At 35.2% G+C, this 9,970-nt stretch overlaps 1 protein-coding gene across 1 annotated transcript in view; it reads left to right on the plus strand.

Moving 5' to 3' along the window:
• The first annotated feature begins 5,797 nt into the window (after positions 1-5,797).
• The window catches only part of Tspan12 (tetraspanin 12), a 102,368-nt gene continuing 98,195 nt past the window's right edge, over positions 5,798-9,970 (plus strand). The window contains exon 1 of the mRNA XM_029561507.1: positions 5,798-5,856. The gene's annotated coding sequence lies outside the window, so the exon portion shown is untranslated. The remainder of the gene's footprint in view (positions 5,857-9,970) is intronic.

The following is a 9,970-nucleotide window of genomic DNA, read 5'->3' on the forward strand; positions in this document are numbered from 1 at the left end:
TTTATGTTGCAGTAGTTATTTATATTATTTGTATTGCACCTTAATGCACTGAACACCCCATCAAACAATAGTAGATTTTTTATTTTTGAACTTTATACATATTATAAAGAACTTAAGTGAAATTATCTATCTTTTATGTTTATGTGTTTATGATTTCTCTCTTCATTCTTGAATACTCAGATTTTTTTTTCTAGTGTAATTAGCCTCCAACTCGAATAACTACCCTTAATATTCTTTTACAGGAGACTTGCTGGAATGTGTTCTTTCATACTTTTGTTACTGAAATATATTTTCCCTAAATTAAGAATTTGGGGCTGGAATGTCTTTTCTTTAAACAGATTGAAGAGTTATGCCCATTGTTTCCTGGCCTCTGTGGTTTCTGCTGAGAAACTAATTGTTGTTCCCCTGTATCAAGAGAAGATGAGATGAAGGTGAGGGACTCGCTACGACTGTGGCTCCTTGGCATCATCACTCTCCTCCACAGCCTGCCTGTGCTTATGTACTTTACAGAGTCATCAGGCAGAATTCAGTCAGGAGTTTTCGTCATCAGGAAGGGTTGATACAGCTGGGTCATGGGTTCCAGTAATAGAAGAGAAATTGTATAAAACGTTTGCAACGTTACTTCCTTTATTCTTAAAGTATTCTTCAACCTTCATTTTTAGTGAGGATGAGTGTGGAAATGGGACCTAATTCTCTGCAATCGAAATATTAGCACAGCCTTGGAGACATGTTCATGACAAAGCAGTGTATAGCTTCTCAGGTGCTAGCAAGGCCTTCCTTTCAACATCTTTGCCATGTAAGGGTCCTTTAGTACAATCCCTTAGATCTAGAGCATATGGACACTTGGGTATCAGTTGTTCTGATTACTTAACTTACAGTGTGTTTATAAACTACTAAAGTAAGTCCATACTTGCTCTTGAAAAAAAATCAAACCATAGATAAAAATTAGAAGATCTTAGCCTGGGAAAATAGAATGTTAGTAGCAAAATAATCAAAGAAGCACAAAATAAATGAAGGACAGTTCTTGCTCTTGTTCAAAGAGCAGCTGACCAACACTAAAATAAATCAACGCCATGTAAGGAATAGAGGGTCACCTCTGTGTGCATGACAAATCAAGGAAGTGGGAATGCACCTTCTGCGCTATCTGGTTTTTCATACCATCTAGTACATTGCCTTGGGCATAGTGCTTCAAAACTTACAACAATAAGTCAGAATGTTTTGACTTAGTAAATATTTTTCCATTATCCTTTCATTTAAATTCTCCTTATGCTAATTCTTCAAACATAATGTCTGAGAACAAGTATTCATTTTATTATTTAAATGTGAAAACCTTAAATCTCCTCCTCATAAATTGATAGTTTTAGAAAAAAAATTTCAGTGAAAGACAAATAGAATTCCAGCCACGATAGGAAAAGCAATATAGGAGTGAAAGATGGTATTGAAAACAAATGTGCAGTAAATCTTTCTTTTGAACCTAAACATAGTAGTTATCAGTACTAGAAAATTATTTTGTCTGACCAAATTAATAATGAGCAGTTCTTTAAAGAAAAGAGATCAACTGATGCTCTTACATGATACATTATGCCCTGATCTGACTTGCTCAAGACAAATTGGTCAGTAAGGCAAATACTCACAGACAAATGTATAGATGAATGAGTTTAGAGTCAGGACTTCCACAGAACAAGATTAAGATTGGTAGTATTTATTATGCAAAGTAATTCTTAGGTCAAAATCAAAGAATTTACTGCATAGAAGTAAATAACTATGAAGATAAATCAGCTTGCAAATATGTGCATATAAAACTATTTATTGAGGGAGCTGGAGATATCGCTCCGTCATCAAACCAAGGTTGCTCTTGCAGAGGACCTGGGTTTGGTTCCCAGCACCCACGTGGCAGCTAACAATCAGAATAATACACAAAATAAAACTATTTATTGAAATCTTTTCCATAATCAGAAACTATAAAAGTTTTGAATGACATTAATAGTAAAAGTCTTAAATAAACATGAATACATCTATACAGTGTAACTGTTTATAATCATGGGTTTTAATTATTCATGTTGATTAAGGGAATGCAAATAAAGTATTATATGAAAAAGATTGTACATTAATATGTATATTATACCACTTCTGTAAAATTGTAAACAAATGAACACTGTGAGAAAAAGAAAGAAAAAGGAGAGATAGAGGCAGAAATAGAAATAAAGAGAGCAGGAATGTGCTCATGTGCTTATTTGTATAATCTTATGAGAATATCGGGCATTTTTATTGAGTGAGAGAAAGGGAAAGCGTGAAATGTGAATTCTTGTCTTTGTATTACTTCTGCTTACTTTAGCTTACAACTAGCATCTGATACTGACAAAATATTAACAAAATTTAAATCTAACTGACTGAGAAAATGTCAGCTTGCTTATCATTTCATCTCTAGTTCTCCCTTCAGCAAATCCATGGTCCATCAAGCAAAGCTTCTTGGGTAGCTCCCTGTCTTTGAGAATTTGAATACTCCTCTACTCAGATGCAAAGCATGAACTGGATGTTCTCTGAAGAACCTTCTGACTCCTCGCATGTTCTTATATTCATATGATTATTTAATCACCTGTAGTAAATCAACAAAACAGCATTATACAATTTAGTCTTAAATTTTATCCTCTATAACAATGTCTCAGTAGAATTGCTAGTATTTATAATGGAGATTTCAATTGATAATCAATATTCAAGAATTTTTTTCTAGAAAATTCCTGTGAATACAAATATGTACAGACCATGATCCTCAGAAACAGCATGTACAAACTAAGGTAGTAATAGAAGACGGGGAAATGATGCTAGTTGCTACTTTAACACAATATGGTTGGGTGATCTGGAAAGCTCCAATTGACAGGAACTGAAATAGTCTACAAAGAAGTCTATAGCATATTAGTCATTTCCTATTATATCAGATAGCAGAGCTATAAGGCAACAGAAATCTAGTATGTGTTTCAGTCATTTTTCTTTCTGAAGCTGAGTTTGGGGAGGCAAGGATTAGATTCTGTGTTTCATTCCTTGTATAGTATATTTCTGGTTTTTTTTTTTTTTGGTTTTGATGCTAGGAATAGAATCCAAAGTTTCAAAGATGCTAAGCAAGCATTTTATCACTGAGCTGCAGCCTCAGTCCTTATAGAGGCAATGTTCACTAATTCAATTAAATAGTTTCAAAATATGTCATTGTTGATATTTTTCTCTACATAGAGTATAATAAAGAAATAATTGTTACTTGAAACTCCAAATGACAAAAAGAAAGTAAGAAGTATCCTCCTCTTAATCCTTGTGATTTTCAGGAAATCTTTCGGATTTTCTGAAAATTTATAAATATAGAGATTCTTTCTAATGTATGTAAATGTAGACATTCCATTATTATGAAGGAATGTGTGGTATGTTTGATTTATGGAGATTGAACAGCGCAGCTTCTATAAGAAATGAATTTAGGGGGCTGGAGAGATGGCTCAGCAGTTAAAAACACTGGTTGTTCTTGCAGAAGACCCGAGTTTGAATCCCAACACCCACATGGCAGCTAACAACTGTTCGTAACTCCAGTTTCAGGGGATCTGATGGCCTCTTCTGTCCTCCACCAACATGACACGGGTGCACTTACCTACATGCAGGCAATACATGCATACATAGAAAATTAAAAAAAAATAAAATAAAAAAGAAATGAATTTAGAATTATCTGCTTGTGTAACTCTGTAAACATATCACTTCATAGCTGAGATTTCATGACAGTCTAATTATATAGTAACAGCACTGGGAATTGGTTAAGACTTGGCTTTGCAGTCAAACTACTTAGATATTGGTCTCTGCTCCACACATTATTAGCTAAAGATGCTAAAGAATTACTTTCTCTAGACCCAGGTTCATCTTCCATAAATGCAGGGTTACTTCAGAGGGTTGTGAAAATAATTCCATATGCAAACCGCTTAGCACAGTGCCTGGCCCATGGTCAGTAGCCTACATGTACTATCATCTATTTTGCATTCATTGTACTGAAAAAAAAACGGTTATACATTTTTCCTATGTTTCCATTTTCTAGGTCTTACAAGTAAGCTTAAGAAAAGTAATGTAAGACCAAGAAAATTTAAATATGTAGAACTAAGCCTCATACCAAGTAGATTAAAGGAAATTGGATTCTAGACAATACAAAGATTTACTTTGGAATTGTCATGGTTCTTGGGAAGTTGTCAGAAGTCATAACATCAAAGGAAATAGTCGAAAGGAAACTATCCCTGAAGATTTTGAGAACAATAGTAATTGCAGATTATTTCAACTGATCTTTAAGTCTTTGATACTGCCACTGTGAGAAATGAGGAAAAGTTATTAGATGCTTTTCGTTCTTCTTTTCTATTGTGTGTGTGTGTGTGTGTGTGTGTGTGTGTGTTTCTCTACCTATAATCACTGGCTGCAATGATTCTGGGCAGAAAGTAGGAAAGAGGTATCAGTGGTAATAGGAGCTGATGGAAAAGGTTGAGGGGTATGGCTTTATTAGTTTTATATTATTGTAAACTTAAAAGAGCAGATTCCGTTGCTTCTTTTGATACACAAGTTTGCAGCGAGAAAAAGAAGGAAAAGAATCAGCATTGATTAATCAAATCCCATGTACTGTCCTCAGCCAAGTTCTCTGTTTGCATTACTCATGCAACCATTGTATTGATTGCATAAGACGCTCAGTTGGTAGTTCAGTTATCCTGTGGTCCCAAAGTCCAGGGGCTTAAAGTGGCAAGGCTCACATAGAAGATGATTCTCACTGGCACTGGTCCTCCACAAAAGTATAGCTTTGTAATTCTACATCATATTAACACGTGCTTCCAAGATTGTTCCAGAAAAGAAGTTCTGTAAACTAACAAGTCAATGAATGCTTCTTTTCAAAAATGACATGTTACCTCCACTCTTCATTGGTCCAAACAAGTGCAAAAACTCAAGGAGGGAATGCAATTACTTTTGTTGTGCCCCAAAGCCTGAGAGGGAGAGGGAGAGGGAGAGGGAGACACACACACACAGAGAGAGAGAGAGAGAGAGAGAGAGAGAGAGAGAGACTGATGAGTGAGCAGTCCTGATATATATCCCAAAAGATAATTTTCTTGTTTGAAGATGAGAATGGGATTCTGGATGACAATCTGGCTTAGGCAAATTCACACACTGATCCTTTATGATCTATTGGAGTAGACAAAGCCTCCAAATTTATATTCTTTCTTTGCATCCTCTTGCTTCACATACATTTACTTTCACATTTACTTCAATACAACCCACAAAACAAGTTCATTTTCCACTGACACCAATGTAGAAATAAGTGTTATCATTCATTGTGGAGCTGGATGAGTGTGCCGATTTTGAACGAGCCACTGATATTGTGTCATGTGCTTCCATTATTGATATTGAGATTAACATTTTCAATTTCATAGACCTGTTTTTATTTTTTATTTGTTTTAATTTCCCAATGACTTTCAGCACCCATGAGGCCTGCAGGAACTTCGGCTGTGCACTTCCAGCCCAGTAAAATCCATGGCATGAAGTTCAAAGAAAGGGCACCAACTAAGCTAAGAACATTTTCCAGATTCAAGGGAGTCTCTGCATTTAGAACATGGTCTATGGATCAGTGAAGACAGTAGTTCAAAGGGGCTAGTCAGTTCAGTAAAATAAGCACCTTGGTTACCCATTAAATTTGCCTTTGTAAATAAAGTGCAGCCAACTTCCCTTTGATCTTAGGAAGATAGTTCAGCATGCTATACATAGCACAGAGATGAAAGTGGATGAGGCTGCTTAAAGTGAAATACGCCACCGACTGATAGAAAGCTTTACAACTCTTCTGAGCAGAGCACAAGTCATCTTGTAAGTAATGTCCTTGTTTGTAATATTTTCATAGTGCATTTGGCATTAATTTCTGGTTATTTTGTATTAATATAAATAAACAATGGGCACTGCAGATAAAATGGTATAAAACAGAAGGTACAAATATAATCAATGGTCCATAATAGGCTGTATGTATCTACTTCCTTTTCTTTAAAATTATATCTGACTTTCACATTATTTCATCAAGAGTTTTTGTTAATCTGCTCTCTTGCTAGGGAACTTTTTTTAAAAGTTAGCAATATTTCCTCTATGCCATTCATTTGATTTTTTTCCCTACTTAGTTAGCATAGCTCACAATTCTGTTTGTAGAGGGCAGTACATTAAAATGGGGAAAAAAGGACAGTTATTGTATCTTCTGTCTCAGTGATCTACCACTCACTCCTAGTAATGTACACTGGAGACACCACCTCTCCCCTAAATATTGTTTTAGCCTAGTTAAATTTTGAAGGATAAGGTGTCTGCTCATATTTAGCCTTTATTTTTATTTTTACTTGGCACTTTAATACAGAAATTAAATCTAAAAGAAGGAATCCCTACTGGATTGAATGCTTAACACAGGTGACAGAGGTACTAGGAAAAGAGGGCTGGGTGGGGTGCAGGTGCTTGATTGCACTGTCTTTCACCCTGAAGCTTTCACTGGTGGACATATATACATATATAAAAATTGGCATTTTATTCTAACCTTTCTTAAAGTCTGTTTAGAAAAATATTATTATTTTAAAACCTTATCTCCAAAGTCTGAGTTTTCAGTTTTTCAGACTGTATTTTCATTAACAATTAAAAAAAAATGTACCTATTTTTAACTGTGTCATTACCTTAATATTTTTTGGGTTTTGCTTAGAATTTATTTTTGAATAAATTAGGTTCATACTTGACAATATGTTTTTAGATGTTTAAAATAATTTGTTCATTTTTAAAAATTAGAGGAAAATTATATATGAGCACATACAGGATTATGTAATTATATCTAAAAGCTAAATATGGTGGAATGCATGATGATTATACAAAGATGCCTGTGTTTGAATCCTTGGAGGCTGTATGTATGTGGCTGTTTGTTAAATTGACAACAGAAAAATAATACAAGTTTTGGCACCAGGAATGCATTTGAACCTGTGCCACACATGAGGGTTTTTTTTTTTTTTTGTGTGTGTGTGTGTGTGTGTGTGTGTGTGTGTGTGTGTGTGTGTGTGATGCTGAGGATTGAAACTGGTGTTTCACATAGCTAGATTCAGTGCTGTTTCACTGAGCTACAACTGCAGCCCTCTTTTATAAGCTAGAGGAAAATGTGTGGAGGGATGCGATTTAATAATAAGAACATCGAAAAAAAGTTATATACACAATTTCGTTTTATAACTTTAAAAAATATTTTATTTATTATTTTTATTTTATGTGTATGCGTGTATTGCCTGCATGTAGGTAAGAGCACCCGTGTTGTGCAATGCCTGTGGAGGGCAAAAGAGGCTGTCAGATGGGATTCGAACCTGGGTTTTCGGCAAGAACAACCAGTGTTCTTAACCACTGAGCCATCTCTCCAGCCCCCATTTTATAACTTTTTTTGTGTAGGACTTACATCTCATTTTAAAGGAAAATAGCTTTATTGATTTTTCTCATTACACTGATAATGTAAGGACATTAGCACAGGGGGGAAAAGCTCAACAAGCAGAGTCTAACCCAAACCATCTTGATCATTTGGAATCTCACCATCTTGAGAGGGCCACTGTTAATAGTTTGATGATTTCATAGAAACTGGAAATATATTCTACCCTTAAATCATTATTATAAGATAATACTAGATTGGTAATGATTTTTCCTCAAGACTTTTGTCCAATGTTTAATGTTGCCAGAAAAATACAGGATGAACAATTAAATTTAAATTCTGAATGAATGATGAACACTTTTTCATATATCCCCTTAGGATCCACACTAAAAATTCATGAATTATCCACAGTTCAAGTTTAACTAGGCATATTGTATTTCTATTTTCTACATCTGGAGACTCTTCCAATATGTCTTGGTTACCTTCAGTAAGACTCAAAGATTGAAAATATAGTTGGATAGTCTGAGCACATATAGGCTTGCTAAAATTGGTCACTCTTTAGGATGAGATGGACTGGTTGTTGAGATCTCCTTTGTGGAAGTATCTTCAGTTTTTTCTTGTGTTAGACAGATTCCTCTCTGAAGATATTTTACCTCCCTGGCAGCCAGTATTCTAGGAGGCCTTTTAGGTGGTCTGCTAGGAGAGGGGGTGGAGCCTTTATACCTAATACTTAGCTGTATATGGTTTTCAATGTCAGAGAAGCAGTGGCCCATTTCCAGTATTTGGGGAACGGATGACAGACAGAACTGAGGACGATGGTAGCTGAGACAGCTTTCTTTATTGATCCTTCATTTCAGATTTCAGCTCATGTTCACTCCTTGTTCTAGAGGGCCATAGTATTGCTAAATCCTTTCACATATCTAACAGTCATTTTTCTTGTTGCTTGAGATTTGTCTTTTATTTGCTTTTATAGTCTTTGCTATTTCTTCTCTGTTTTCCTGATCTTTCCATTCATGGGGTTAAGATTTTAAGAAAAAAAAAAAAAAACTTTTCCCAGTAGTTTTAATGAGCTTAGAAGAGGACAGAAAATTTCAATTCTGTATTCTCACATCTTAAATTGGACCAATGTTCTAATACTTGATTTTCATTCACAAGATCTGGAAACTAGGCTATAGATTATCATTAGGGTCCTCACATAAGCCTTTAGACAGAAACCAGAAATCCCCAACCATCTTTCCGTAGGAAATTAAATAATAGTTTCAGCAGCACCAATAAGAAACTACAGCTGGATGATGTAGACAGGGTGGGGTAGGAAAGAGGACTAAATATTAATTCATCAAACTGTAGTATTAGCTCAAGAGTTTAGACTATGGATACATATGGATACATTTTTTCCCCTAATTCTTATCTTTCTGTTCTTTCCAATTTCCTACCACTTGTATTTTATAGATGAGTATATATATGTGAAAGACTGATAAATTCTAAAGCATTCTGCTAACATTTCTTATGGTGAATTCTGTAAAACATGAAAAATTTCATGTGATATATATTGAGGGAAGACCATTTGGAACGAGCCAAATGCTCTACAAGCACTTGACTTTGCTTACTTCTGAGGTCCTCTGTTACCCAGGCAATGCCTGTAGAAAGTAGGAGCCTACTAGGCAGCATATTTATCAATTCTAAAACACCTTTTCTTTATATTTATTAACACCAATAAGTTATGCTTGTTGGCCTGTTCTAATGTTGGCTGGGCAGGAGTTGGACCTTGTCCTTCATTATCCACACAAGCTTGTTATCACTCCTGGTATTAGAGATAACTTACATCCATAAATGTGTTAGCCAACAAACCGTTCAAAGACCATGTTGAAGAAAGACTGTGACTTCTGGTTGCTGAATGAAAACAGGCCTTTGACATATTTCAGCAGGAAGTAGAGTGTGCAATTATCAAAAGTTGGAGAAAAGATAGCCGGTTTGGAACTTTTCTTTATTAATGTTGTAACTTCCATGCTATTGGTGGCACAGGGACAAGGTTGTGTGAAATGGTATCAATACCAACAATTCCAGGTCAAAAAGTGACTGAATACAGTTAAACTCTGGATAAGAAAAACTACTAAGAATATGTTAAGTTCTTTATTTTCCATTTACTTTAACTACGAGAAAGACATATCTGGAAGGAGTTTTAGTAAGCCTACAATAATAAAACAGTCCCTTATTTTTAAGAATGTCATCACAGATCTGGGGATGAAGGTCAGTGCTGGCCCTACATGGAACAGGCCCTAGGTTCAATTCCCAGTACTGCAAAAAATAAACAAAGCAAACAAAAAATACCAAGCAAACAAACAACAAAAGTCATCACATAAGAGTATCATATTTTAACTGACCATGTTTTCTATTTGTTAACAGAATATAAATTAATGTTCTATCTAAGAATGAATAGGAAGTGGGATGGGGTTGTAGCTCAGTTGCTAGAGCTCTTACCCAGCATGCAGGAAGATCTGGGTTCGATTCCCAGCACCACATAAACCAGATGTAGTGGAATATATCTGCAATCTTAGC

The sequence above is a fragment of the Nannospalax galili genome, unplaced genomic scaffold, assembly GCF_000622305.1.
Source record: "Nannospalax galili isolate Female #2095 unplaced genomic scaffold, S.galili_v1.0 scaffold413, whole genome shotgun sequence".
NCBI classification, from domain to species: Eukaryota; Metazoa; Chordata; class Mammalia; order Rodentia; family Spalacidae; genus Nannospalax; species Nannospalax galili.